This window comes from Giraffa tippelskirchi, chromosome 4 (assembly GCF_054371585.1).
Source record: "Giraffa tippelskirchi isolate mGirTip1 chromosome 4, T2T-mGirTip1v1.2.pri, whole genome shotgun sequence".
NCBI classification, from domain to species: Eukaryota; Metazoa; Chordata; class Mammalia; order Artiodactyla; family Giraffidae; genus Giraffa; species Giraffa tippelskirchi.
The window spans coordinates 28,399,180-28,413,973 of NC_137278.1; the positions used below are offsets into that span (position 1 = coordinate 28,399,180).

At 38.6% G+C, this 14,794-nt stretch overlaps 1 long non-coding RNA gene across 1 annotated transcript in view; it reads right to left on the minus strand.

The window, feature by feature from the left end:
• LOC145546559 (uncharacterized) overlaps nucleotides 1-14,794 on the minus strand; it is a 174,161-nt gene that overhangs the window by 56,922 nt on the left and 102,445 nt on the right. The window lies entirely within an intron of this gene.

Consider the following 14,794-nt stretch of genomic DNA (forward strand, 5'->3'; position numbering starts at 1 on the left):
CATCTTCTCAGACACCCAGCTTTCTAAATAAAGTCGTTATTCCTTGCCTGAACACTTGTGCAGGGAACAGACGGAGCTTGGATTCAGTAACACTAGGAGTGGGTCTGCCTTGATGTCGTGGCCAAACTCAGTCATTGACTGAGGGAGACTTAGCTTTGAGGCAAAGACAGCAATGATTACCAAAGCTCAACAGCTGTGTCAGCTGTGCTTCTGTTTGGACATCTAAGAGCATTCTCATGGCTGCTATGGGTACTTTGCATTCAAAGAATTTTCTCAGAATACTATACCTGGATGATGGGAAGATACCAGCCATGAAGAGATGTGGGGCACAGTTGTAGGCAGAGGGGATAGGTACTATAGAGATTCCAAGGTCCAGTGAGCCCTCCCCATGTTCAAGGAGGCTATTAGAGCCAGAGCCCTGCAAGGAGCAGGGAAGAGTTGTAGGAGTTGATGCCAAAGAAGTGACCAGAGACTGGGTAATGAAAGGCCTCATAGGTCAGGTGATGAGTTTGAGTTTTTTAGCATAAAATACAAAGCCATTAGAGTGTTGTTTAGGCAGGTAAATAGCCTGATCCTAGTTAAAAAAAATTTAAGGATTAGTCAGTCTGACATGTAGAGCGGAGAAAAGGAGACTAATTAGAAGATCTAGTTCAGGTGAAAGAAGCTAGGCCAGGACTTGGACTAGGATAGCAACAGGGAAAGTGGAAGTGAGGTAACTGACCTGGGATATATTCTGGAAGTCTGGTCAAAATGACTTTCTGATAGATTTTCTAGAGGAGGAAAATATTATTCAAGGGTTATGCCTTATCTTTGGCTTTAGGACCTTTGTGAATAGAATTATATTTATTAAGAATGGCAGAGTAAGGGAAGAACAGATTTTAAAAGAGGGAAAGCCACATTTTTTGAATTGGAAATGTTTAGCTTGAGACACTTAATAGGCATACTCATAGCATTTGTAAAGAAGTGTTAAGAAGGTAACTAGAACTATAGTTTGGAACTTAGAGGGAAGATGAGATCTGGAGATTCCATTTTGGGAGTCACCTACAGAGGGACTATATTTAAATCTTTGGTATTAGATAAGATTTCATATAGAAGAAATACAACTAGAAAAGGGAAGGTGTTATAGGACCAAGTCTTGGAGCAGTCCAACTTTGTTGTTGTCCAGTCACTCAACTGTGTCTGACTCTTAGCAACCCCATGGAGTGCAGCACACCAGGCTTCCCTGTCCTTCACCATTATCTCCCGGAGCTTGCTCAAAATCATGTCCATTGAGTCAGTGATGCCATCCAACCATCTCATCCTCTGTCGTCCCCTTCTCCTCTTGCCTTCAATCTTTCCTAGCATCAGAGTCTTTTCCAATGAGTCAGCTCTTCACATCAGGTGGCCAAAGTATTGGAGCTTCAGCCTTAGCATTTGTCCCTTCAATGAATATTCAGGATTGATTTTCTTTAGAATTGACTAGTTTGGTCTCCTTGCAGTCCAAGGGATTCTCAAGAGTTTCCTCCAACACCACAGTCCAAAAGCATCAATTCTTCAGCATTTAGCCTTCTTTATGGTCCAACTTTCACATCCATACATGACTACTGGAAAAATCGTAGCTTTGACTGTATGGACCTTTGTTGGCAAAGTAACATCTCTGCTTTTTCATACACTGTCAAGGTTTGTCATAGCTTTTCTTCCAAGGAACAAATGTCTTTTAATTTCATGGCTGTAGTCACCATCTGCAGTAATTTTGGAGCCCAAGAAAATAAAGTCTGTCACTGTTTCCACTGTTTCCCCATCAATTTGCCATGAAGTGATACGACTGGATGCCATGATATTAGTTTTTTGAATGTTGAGTTTTACAAGTCCAACTTTGAAAATTCTAGACATAATAGAAAACAGAACAGACTGTAAGGGGGCAGCCAGTGGATAAAAAGAATCAGTAGAGTATAGTGTTATGAAAAGCTGGAGAACCCATTTCAGTGAGGACGGAGAAGTCAGTGATATTCCACGCCACTTTGAGGTAATAAGACTGGAAAAGTAGCCATGTAATACAAAAATAGCTATTATCCCTCTGATGTCAGCCATACAGGTTTAGTGATTGGTCAAGGGCCATGATGTCAATTGATGGTGAACTAGGAATTATGTGCAACTCTGTTATTATAGGTATGTATATGTTTATGTTCATTCATTACCCATGCCGTCACACATGCTATGACTGATCACTCTATGTTAATCATACTGAAGCTTTAGTCTTATATCCTGGACTAAGTTGGAAGTTCTTTAGAGAAGAGAGATACATACTCAGTGAGCTCACCTTCGCATCTAATACAGTACTCTGCTCAAAGAAGGTGCTTGGAGTTTGCAGTAGGTTGGGCAAGAGTTGTGATTCGTGGTGGTACACCATGTTGGAAATATAGGCAGAAAGAGTGATAGTCAGTAATCACCATACTACTTGACTCGTGGATATTTCTTCTCACTAGAGAGAAAATATGTTTCCCTGGCCCTTTCCTGCTTCCAGTGTGTCCAGAGGCCACTTATGAAACAAGCATTGACTGCAAAAATGAGATATTATTTGAGTCTCCTAAAACAATTCTTTATTCCCAAGTTGTCCAACTAGAGTTTTGGAGTACAAATGCAACTTAACTCTGTGACAGAATGGGATCTTTAGACACATTTGCTATTTCATGTTTCAGTTCACTTGACCTACAATTCTCATAAAATCAGTGTTTTATAGCTAGTAGTTACCAACCATGGAACTGTAATCGTGATTCTTTAAAACCAATATACTTGTGGAGTCTAAAATATTTTTGCTGTTTGAAGAGTAGAGACAGAGCATGCATTTATCCATACAGCGGTATTGTTTTGAAGGTGATTCATTTGGTTTTCCATATGCAGACTTGTCTTATTATATGTCAGTGGAGCCCCAGGTGTAAATTCTGACCAAGAATTTATTTGTTTTGCTACCATTTAGTATCTGAAACAGGTGTTAGTGGTTTGGAAATGAAGGATACATCATCTTGTGCTTCCATAGTCCATCGATTCCGAGACAGCTAGGACCTAAGGGAGTTTGGCCTGGAGAAAACACTGGTGACATGAGAACTGTCAATAAATATTTGATGTGCTGTCATGTGGAACAGGAAGCAGGCTTGCTCTGTTTGGCTCCAGCAGGCAGAACTAGAACTAATATATGGGAATTACATGGAGGCAGATGTGGTTTCCAGATTAGGAAGAACTTTCTAATCATTCAAGTTGCTTAAAATTGAAGAAGACAATTGCCTGAGGCTATCACTTCTCCATTGCTTGGGGTCTTAAGGGAGAAAGTAGATTTCTTTGCAAGGCTGCTATAGAAGAGTTCTTACATCATATACTTGCTTGGAGTGCGTAATCTCCAGTGCAGCTTCCAGGTCAAAGTAACTGAGACCATGTGAGGTTGCAGTATGAAGTGGGGGCACCACTTGTCCCTGTTTCTCTCTTTCCCCAGGCATCTGGCAATCAACATACGTCACAGTTTTCAAGTACACTGAAAGTACCCCATGACCCGGGTAATCAAGTTGGAAGTTCATCACGCAGATTGAGACATCCTCAGAAACAATTTATCCTTGGTTACAAATAGTGTTTTGGTCCTCTGTTTGTTCACTCTTCCTATATCCTTATCCCTTCTCCTCTAACCCTGCTTCCTTTTACCCTCTCCCCTCCCAAATCTTTCCAGCATTCTCTCTGGAACCTCATTTCTGCAGTTCCTGTATTCCTAAATGTTTGACTAAGTATCTCCTCTGGTTCTTCCAGTAACAAATATACAGCTCTATCCTGAGTCTTTTGTTTGACTTACCTTCTTCCAAAGTGGTGGATTCTTATTTCTTATAATCCATGTGTCATATTTTGGGGAGATGGACTCTGTTTTTTTTTTTTCATGATTTTCATTCTAAATCATTTCTTTTTCACTATTCTGTTAAAAGCTCCCATCCCATGAACTTTTTCAGGAGTGTTATCTTCCTATCTCTACATTCCACTCTCTTATTTTAGCAACTGACTCACAGTCTTCCTCAAGTTCTGCCTTTATGTGAAGGACACCCAGCGTGCATTTAGACAATGTGTCCAGGATTTAGGCTGCTTATATTCTTGAAATTCTCATCTTCCATAAATTTTACCTCTATTCTAATTCGCTTATCTACTCCTATGGTCAAAATTGTACTTTTTCAATTCCTACAATTGCAATTATTTTAAAGCATTTTATGGAGATATAATATACACACACAATGTGTACATATTATACATGTATAGTTTTGGTGAGTTTTCTGAGCTAGACATAACTGTATGACCAGTGTAAGATTAAGAACATTACTTGCATCCAAGATATCCTTCCAGTCACTACATTCCTGAGAATTACCATAATCCATGTCAAATTAGTTTTGAAAATTTTCTAGTTTTTATAAAATCATATATTTTTATGGCTGGCTATTTTTGTTGAACATTGTGTTCGTAGGCTATATTGATATCATTGCATGTAATTAACTCTCATTGCTTTATAGTATTCCATTATATGAAAATAACAAAATATGTTTATCTACTCTACTGGTCAATTGGGTTTCAATTGTCTATTTCAATTGTCTATTGGTTTCAATTGTCTATTTCAGACAGTGTTGATGTGAACAGTTGGATACATGTCTTTTGCTGAACATATATTCTGTTGGTTGTATATCTGGGAGTGATTCATGTAGTATTCATGTACTACAGGTAGTATTCATGTAGTTTCCCAGGTGATGCTAGCAGTAAAGAATATCCCTGCCAACACAGGAGATGCAAGAGACTTGAGTTGGATCCCTGGGTCAGAAAGATCCCCTGGAGGAGGAAATGGCAACCCATTCCAGTATTTTGCTTGAAAAATTCTATGGACAGAGGAGCCTGGCAGGCTACAGTCCATGGGGTTGCAGAGTCAGACATGACTGAGCATGCATGCACGTATGCATGTGCATAGTATGTGCCTATTCAACCTGTGTAGATTCAGCCTGTTTAGAAACTGATAAAGAGGTGCACTAATTCATGGGAGAATCTCCAGTTGCTTTACATTTTCATTACATCTTCCTATGTACTTCTTTTCTCCCCCCACCACCCACTGTGCTGGCATACCATTGTGGCTTTGGTTTGTATTTGGGGTATCTGTTTGCTACTAATTTCTGGCTTAATCCCATTAATAGTCACAAACTTTACTGTGAATGATTTCAATATTTTGAAATGTAGAGCTCCTCATTGTCTATATTGTCCAATGCATAGTTGATTTTGGCAAATGCTCTACCTGTACTCAAAAAAAAAAAATTTCTGGTTTTGGGTGCAGTATTATATGTGTGTTAATTAGGTCCAGTTCATTAACTCTTTTGTTCAGATTTTCTATATTCTTGCCAATTCCTGTCTCTTCTTTTATCAGCTATTGCAGGAAGTGTGTTAAACTCTCTTATTGCACTGCTAATTAGTCCAATTCTCTCTCTCTCTCTCTTTTTTGGCCATGCTACACAGCATGTGGGATCTTAGTTTCCTGACCAGGGATTGAATTTATGCCCCCCTGCAGTGGAAGTCCAGAGTATTAAACACTGGACCACCATGAAAATCCCTAATGCTCCTTTTAGTTGTAGCAATTCTTGCTTTGATTTTATTAAAGCTGTATTTTAGAGATAAATAGATTTAGAATTGCGCTATTTCTGTGGGATTGATCCATTTATACTTATGATAATCTGTATCTCCAGGAATGTCATTTTGCCTTAACCTTCTTCTTTTTTGTATATATATAAACATAACTTAGTGCCTGTGTTTTTTAAGTACATTATAGTTAAATGTTTGATTTTTAATACAATCTGACAATTTTAATATTTCAGTGGAGTATTCAGTGAAGTAAACCATTTGAACTTCATGGAATTACTGACAGTTTATTACTTTAATGAAAAGTGAAAGTGTTAGTTGCTCAGCCATGTCTGACTCCTTGCAACCCCATGGTCTGTAGGCTGCCAGGCTGCTCTGTCCATGGAATTCTCTAGGCAAGAATACTGAAGTGGGTTGCCATTTCCTAGTTTACATTATTTTCATAGTATTTTAATTGTTACCTTAGGGGTGATGTTGCTGACCAAAATCTTGGCTTTCTTTGCCCACCTATTGCAGAAACCAGTACCCAAGAAACCAAGCACCACACTCAGAGAGTTAGAGAACTCAGGTTTATTACTCCAGCGGGCCCAGAGGAGTTAACACTCCAAGCTGTGAGCCCCAAACAAAGGGGTTACAGAGTTTTTATACACAGATGGGACTGATTAAGTGAGTTTGTGGGTTTGCAGGGGCTGGGCGATTGCAAAGAGCAGGACAAAGGTGAGTTAGATAAGCTCCAGTTCCTAGTCTTGTGAGTCCCCACTTTCTGAGACTATGTGATCCAGACTTTGCAAGGAGCAAGCTGAGTTACAGAGGCAGAAGGAGCAAGAGGTTATGTAAAATTTTAACATTTCCTCTTCACATCGAAGCTGAATAAAAAATATGGAGACAGAGTTTGCAAGAAACAGAAAGGTGGCTTTAATTCTCAGAGGAGAGGAGAACACAGTAGGTCCATGCCTCAAGAATTGTGGCCCCCCGCCCCGCCTCTATGAGGAGTCTAGGGGTTGTATAAGATAATGGCTTACAGTCTGGAATTGGTGATGAGGAACAAAGGTGTTAAGAGTTTTGATTTCTTCCTCTTGCATTGTTTCAAAGACAGTCATAGGCTGGAGTCAGAAACCCAGTAAATGAGTCTGACAGTTCGGTGGCTCTTCGGCCTTCTTTCTGATATGTTGCTACAAGGGTAAGGGTGTTGAAATGATAAACACCAGACACTGGATGTATTTAGCATAGTTGTTGTTGTTCAGTCAGTCATGTCCCCATGGACTGCAGAACCCCAGGCTTCCCTGTCCTTCGCTGTCTCCCAGAGTTCGCTCAGACTCATGTTCATTGAGTCAATGATGCCATTCAGCCATCTCATCCTCCGTCACCCCCTTCTCCTTCTGCCCTCAATCTTTCCCAGTATCAGAGTCTTTTCCAATGAGTATAGAGTCAAAGGTAAATAGGTGTGAAGTGTAGCTCCTGCAGTGTTAGGGGGCAAAGAAGCAAAGTTAGTTACAAAAAAACTAGGACTGTTCAGGCCTGCTCACTGTTCTCTTTATCTTCTTTGTTCTCAAGAACAAGAAAAAAAAACAAAACTCATTCCTCTTTTTCTCCTTTTCACTGCAACAGTAACAACATACATCTTTGACTTATTAGAATAAAAATCATTGGATTTTATCACTTCTTGATTCATCTAAAATTCTATAAAATTTTCACCATTTAGCCTTTTCCAACTTTATTGTTATTTCTGTTTGTCATTATTTATGCATTGTAGTTCTAAATATATCAGACACTTCACATGACATTGTGTTTATTGTTTTGTGCCATCAATATTCATTTATATTTAGTCATGTTTATCCTTTTTATCCTTTCTGGTGTTCTTCTTTCCCTCTCACATTTTCACTGTTTTCATCTGGGAATATTTTCTTTCTACTGAAAAATTCCCTTTTATGTTTCTTTTAAGGTATGTCTTCGGATGGAAAAGTCACTCAACTTTTATTTTTTGTTTGAAAATAGTTATTACTCTGTCTTCATTTCTGAAGGTTACATTTTGCTAGGTAACCAATACTGAGTTGACAGTTGTTTTCTTTCATCACTTTAAAGATGATTTTTCATTGTTTTCTGAGTTCCATTAATTCTTTTGAGAAGCCTTATGTTTTTGTCAGGTAATGTCTTTTTCTCTCTGACTGCCTTTAAGGTCTTTTTTTTTTTTGTCTTTGGTTCCAGAAACTTTTCTATAATGTACCAACATGTGGTTTTCTTTTCATTTATTCTACAGAGGTTGTTCAGAACTTATTGAGTCTGCAGGTTGATATCTTTCAGTAGTTTTGGAAATTTTTCAAATGATATGGCTTTAGATATTGCTTTTGCCTTCTCTTTCTTCTTCTTATGGAATTTCAATTACCCATATTTTTGACACACATCTCCTGTGCTCTTATCTGATATTTATATGTTTTATTCATTCCGCACTTCAATTTATATTTTGCTATGACTTGTTTTTAAGTTCCTTAATCCTGTATTTTTCTGTGAAGAGTCTGCTCATAAACTTATCTTTCATTAAATTCAGATACTGTATTTTTAAGTTCTAGAATAGATATTTAATCCGTCTTTAAAATAAATTTCAACTTTATGGTAAAACTTACTTATTTTGTCCTTCTTTTCCATTAGTATCTTTAAAATATTATTAACATTTATTTTATAATCCCCACTTGTCAACTCTGTTATCTACTTCAGAGACTGGAATACTTGTTTTGTAAAGGGCCAGCCAGTAAAAACTTTAGGCTTGTTCACTTACATGATCTCTCTCTTTATTACTCAACCTACTATTGTAACATAAAAGCAGTTATATATGATACACAGATAAATGAATATGGTTACATTTCAATAAAACATTTTTATAAAAAGAGACATTGTCAATATATGGCCCATAGGCCATAATTTATCTATCTCTGATCTGCTTCCTCTTTGGGTTGGTTTCTTTATATGTGTCTTTGTCAGTTAGTCTTGCCTGTTTATATATCTAATAATTTTTGATGATATGCCAGACATTGTGAATAAAGGAATTGCAAAGGCCTTCTATAATTATGTTTCATCAGAGATTGTTTCCTTCTTTTACAGACAGAGAGGATCTGATTGCCTCAGTTCAGCCAAGGTTTGAGTTGAGCTGTGTTGGGTTTGATTATAGCTTTAAAGAGATCCAATCTAGTTCTGGTCTGCTCTTGTTCCTATGGATTTATTACTCTAAAATTTTTATTGAAAGCCTTGTGGAGATTTGTCTCCTTTGTCTTGAAAACTGCAGAGATTTATTCTTCACCTTCAGGGATTTATATCTTATCTCTTTCGCCTCCCACCTCAAAACAGCTTCAAAGTTTGGTAATGTTTTAAGAAGTAGAGTGGCAATATTTGAGGTAAACTCCTTCCTTTGGAAAATTGTTTTTTTCATAGTAAAATAATATGCAGATAATTTCATTCTGCCTTTTAAACTGTTGACCTTATACTCCCACCCTCCATTCAACCCTAATATTTAGAAAATATTTGTAGAGAAAACAAACCATGCCTCTAAATCCTCTTAAATATCCAATCTAGGTTCCTACCCTTGTGTCACTGATAAAAGCTTTGCTAGTTATTGTTTCCCATAGGGTTATTCTTCTCCTTGACTCAATACTTACTACATATCCAGATCTGAAAAATGCCCCAAGAAACAAGATGAATGGCAATCATTACCAGCTTATTTTAAGATAGTCTCATTCTGGAATTTTAGTTCACCTAGTTCTTATTGCTTTCACAAACCATAAACGGATATCTTTAAAAGTATAGTGTATTTAATATTTACCTAGGCTTGTAAAACAAATATATACTTTTACATTGTTAGATTATTTATTCTCTAAGTTAATGCCTCTAATTGGAATTTTGGACTGAAAAACACATGACTCATACACGTAAATAAGTACTAGAAATTTTTATACAACTTAAGTTGCATTGAATATCAACAAATCTTTAGTAAAGCTAACCTAATGATCAAAATAAGAAGAGAGCAGATTGGTATTTGTTTAATGATTTATTCCTTCATTCATTCAGTCAGTCAGTAGGTCTTTTACTTAGCAAATGAATGTACACAGAGACTGACCTAAGTTGTAGAGTATCTTGATGAGAAAACTTGAAAAGAATTCTTCCTTCATGAAGTTTAAGTTCTGATGAGATGATGAATATATTTTGACATGTCTTTTGGCTGTTTTAATATGTGAATTACTCTTTGTATCTCTTTCTCACTTTGCTACTAGGTTCTTCAACTTTTCTAGTGATTTATGATATATGTGAAGTCTTTGTGAATTATTATTATTTCTCCACTCTGTGTAGGGATTATGCTTTAAAAGATCTTCTATATGCAAAGATTAAAAATGCCAGACACCTATCTTTATTGCTGTTGCTTTTATGTTTAAATCTTGTATTTGAATACTTAGGCATAATTATGATAATGATCCAGATTTCTCTCCCCACCCAAATGGCTAACCAGTTATCCCAACATAATGTGTTAACTGTATTACTTTTACTCACTGACTTGAAATGCCTTTATTATTACCATATACTAAATTTTGATGCATACCTGTTCTTTTTTATGTCTATTTTTTAGGATCTTTTCATATATTTAGATTACCATAGATTTAAATATCTGGAATGATTCTGTATTTGATTCAGAATGACAGATACAGAAAGAGACAAAAAGGAGAATGTGGAAAGGACATTTTCTAGGTGTCACTCGCTGAGATTTTTCAAGTGATGATTACGCTAACAACATGAGTAAGGAAATAGAGGTGTGAAAAGGCATGGCCTGTATGACTGGAGATAAAACGGGAATAGTATGACATATTATAGAGAAAAGAATCTCTTTTATGCTGTTTGTCAGATAACTCAGTCACTATAACAAACTATCCCAAATTTTAATGACCTAACACAAAAACAGTTTAATTCTCATTGAGGAAAATTCCAGTGTGAGTCCTTTGGAACTGTGGGTCAGCTGGTGCTCTTCTAATTGGTAAACTTGGCAATCCAGGCTTCTTCCATCTTCTGATTCCAGGCTCTGACTCTGCTCAGTTATGGAGAGAGAGAGAGTATATGGAAGAATACAGTGAGTATTTTAGGGATGAGAAGAAGAAGAAGAAGCCCACCCCTGTGACTCCTTTTTTTTTTTTTTTAATAATATATTTATATATTTATTTTGGACTATGCTGGGTCTTTATTGCTGTCCATGGGCTTTCTCTAGTTGCAGCGAGCAGGGACTACTCTCTAGTTCGGGTGCGTGGGCTTCTCACTGCAGTGACATCTCAGGTTGTGGATCACAGGCTCAAGAGCATGTGGGCTCAGTAGTTGTGGCTCACAGGCTTAGTTACCCTGGAGGCATGTGGTATCCTCCAGACCAGAGATTGAACTGTGTCCTCTACATTCAGTTCAGTCCAGTTCAGTGCAGTCACTCAGTCATATCCGACTGTTTGCGACCCCATGAACCACAGCACGCAAGGCCTCCCTGTCCATCTCCAACTCCCAGAGTTTACCCAAACTCATGTCCATTGAGTCACTGATGCCATCCAACCATCTCATCCTCTGTCCTCCCCTTCTCCTGCCTTCAATCTTCCCCAACATCAGGGTCTTTTCAAATGAGTCAGCTCTTTGCATGAGGTGGCCACAGTATTGGAGTTTCAGCTTCAACATCAGTCCTTCCAATGAACACCCAGGACTGATCTCCTTTAGGATGGACTGGTTGGATCTCTTTGCAGTCTAAGGGACTCTCATAAGTCTTCTCCAACACCACAGGTCAAAAGCATCAATTCTTCGGTGCTCAGCTTTCTTCACAGTCCAACTCTCACATCCATACATGACCACTGGAAAAACCATAGCCTTGACTAGATGGACCTTTGTTGGCAAAGTAATGTCTCTGCTTTTTAATATGCTGTCTAGGTTTCTCATAACTTTCCTTCCAAGGAGTAAATGTCTTTTAATTTCACGGCTGCAATCACCACCTTCAGTGATTTTGGAGACCAGAAAAATAAAGTCAGCTACTGTTTCCCCATCTATCTGCCATGAAGTAATGGAACCGGATGCCATGATCTTAGTTTTCTGAATGTTGAGCTTTAAGCCAACATTTTTACTCTCCTCTTTCACTTTCATCAAGAGGGTCTTTAGTTCTTCACTTTCTGCTATAAGGGTGGTGTCATCTGCATATCTGAGGTTATTGTTATTTCTCCCTGCAATCTTGATTCCAGCTTGTGCTTCCTCCAGCCCAGCGTTTCTTATGATGTACTCTGCATATAAGTTAAAGAAGCAGGGTGACAATATACAGCCTTGATGTACTCCTTTTCCTATTTGGAACCTGTAGGCTGCCCTGGTGGCTCAGACAGTAAAGCATCTGCCCTCAATGCCAGAGATCTGGGTTCGATCCCTGGGTCAGAAACATCCCTGGAGAAGGAAATGGCAACCCACTCCAGTACTCTTGCCTGGAAAATTCCATAGACTGAGGACCCTGGTAGGCTACAGTCCATGGGGTTGCAAAGAATCGGACACGACTGAGCAACTTCACTTTCACTTTTCACTTTTTCTGTTGTTCCATGTCCAGTTCTAACTGTTGCTTCCTGACCTACATACAGGTTTCTCAAGAGGCAGATCAGGTGGTCTGGTATTCCCATATCTTTCAGAATTTTCCACAGTTTATTGTGATCCACACAGTCAAAGGCTTTGGCATAGTCAATAAAGCAGAAATAAAGCGCAGGAGCAGCGGCTGCACGACAGTGCAGGAGCGGCCAAGAGGAGCTACCCCATGTCCAAGGTCAGGGGCGGCAGCCAAGAGGATCTATCCCACGTCCAAGGTACAGAGCAGTGGCTGCGCTTTGCTGGAGCAGCCGTGAAGAGATACCCCAAGTCCAAGGTAAAAAAAAACCAAGTAAGACGGTAGGTGCTGAGAGAGGGCATCAGAGGGCAAACAGACTAAAACCACAATCACAGACAGCTAGCCAGTCTGATCACATGGACCACAGCTTGTCTAACTCAGTGAAACTAAGCCATGCCGTATGGGGCCACCCAGGACGGACAGGTCATGGTGGAGAGGTCTGACAGAATGTTGTCCACTGGAGAAGGGCATGGCAAACCAGTTCAGTATTCTTGCCTTGAGAACCCCATGAACAGTATGAACAGGCGAAAAGATAGGACACTGAAAGAGGAACTCCACAGGTGAGTAGGTGCCCAATATGCTACTGGAGGTCCCCTACATTGGGAGGTGGATTCTTAACCGCTAGACCACCAGGAAAGTTTACATGCATGTGTGATTCTTAAAGATTTTAGAAACAACAAAATGAAAATAGAAGGCACACACATTGTAAGTATGTTTTTAAAGCGTCATTATCAGTAGATTTTAAATTACGTTGTAAAACTGGGATAAAAGTTTTTAAATTCTTACTCTCAATGTCTATATTTATATCACTGTGGATCAGTAAGAAACAATGGACAGACAGTGCGCCTTGGCATATACTCTTTTGGCCTATTGTCCAGAACATAAGGACATCGTCTCAGCCTAAATGCAAGAAAGGTTGGGAAATGGTTTCTCCTGTGCTTAGAAAAATGAAATAGATTGGTGGGCATCTCATCCATTCCTGCTACAGAGTTCCAATTAATTTAAATCAAATTTATTGCATTCTTTGCCTAATGTCCTTTTCTGGGAAACTGTTGCCTAAGTAGTACAATTTGAATACCTTAGCATGACAAATTTACTCAGGATTTGTTGTATTTACATAACTTTGTTGTTGTTGCTGTTTTTGTTGTTTTATTAAAGCACTTGATACCCTCTACTGTATGTACTTTTTACATATCTAACTTTCCCACTAGAACCCAGGTCTCCTGCATTGCAAGCAGACGCTTTTACCGTGTGAGCCACTGTAGCATGTAACTTTCCCACTAAACGATCAAAATCAAAGTCTCTCATTTTTACAACATCATCTAATAGTGCAGTATTTGCCACCTAGAAAACTTTTAATAAATGTTTGTAAGCTGAATTAATTAACATATTAAGCATGGGGATTTCCCTGGTGGCCCAGTGGCTAAGACTCCATGCTGCAAATGCAGGGGATCCAGGTTCAATCCCTAGTCAGGGAACTAGATGCTACATGCTGCAACTAAGATTTGGCACAGCCAAATAGATGAATATTAAAAAATATATATTAAGCATGATAGTATTTGATCTGTTTTATTATACAGAGGTTCTTCTATTATCAAATTGAAGGAAGGATTGACCAGAAAGTTGGCAAAACTGGAAGTAAGAATCTTAGTTAGTAAATAATTTTTAGTAATCTAAATTAAGTATGTTAAAGGTCTTAATTAAAAGATCATGGAGATGAAAATAGGGGGCACAAACAACAAAGTTTCTGGAGTTTAAGTAAAGAGGATTCCTTCACTGACTGGTGATGCAGAATGAAGAATGACTTAGAGTTCTAGTTTGTAGGACTAGTTGCATTTGATAGCAGCAACACAGAGGAACACAGGAGGATGTGTGAGTTTGAATGGAAAAATTCGAATAATGAGCTCAGTTTGGGTCATGCTGAGCTTGAGATCCCTACAGAATAATGCACGGTAGTTTCTATGATCTTCATGTTGTAAAGTCTGTGTGGTTCTTTGTAAACCAAAGAGAAGAACTATTATCATAATGACTTGTAATATATTTCCTCCACTTCAATATAAAAAGCTTCCTCAAATTTTAAAATACATTGGTTTGAAAGAGGAATTCTAAACTCTAGAGGGGAGCTATGGTTCATGGCCCCTTTGAAGGGTGGAGATGAGTGGAGAAGGGGTTTAGAACAAGCATGTTAAGAAGCTTATCAGGCTGCATTTCAATGCTCCCCTCTAGTCCTTTAGAACTAGATGGGGGTAGTTTTTATTCACCAGCCCATTGTTTGTGGTCTTTTTCCATAGACTCTTTCTTCCTTTTGCCAATCTCCATCTCCACCCACTCCTACTTCTCATATTGCCTACACTCCCTCCCTCACCAATTCTCATCCTGAATCCAGTGTGTCCGCTCCCGCTCTCAGTCCCTTAGCTCTTTGTTAGCCCTTCTGTACTGCGTGCTGTGTGCTGTGCTTAGTCACTCAGTCATATCCGACTCTTTGCAACAGCATGGACTAGTACGCCAGTCTCCCCTGTCCATGAGGATTCTCCAGGCAGA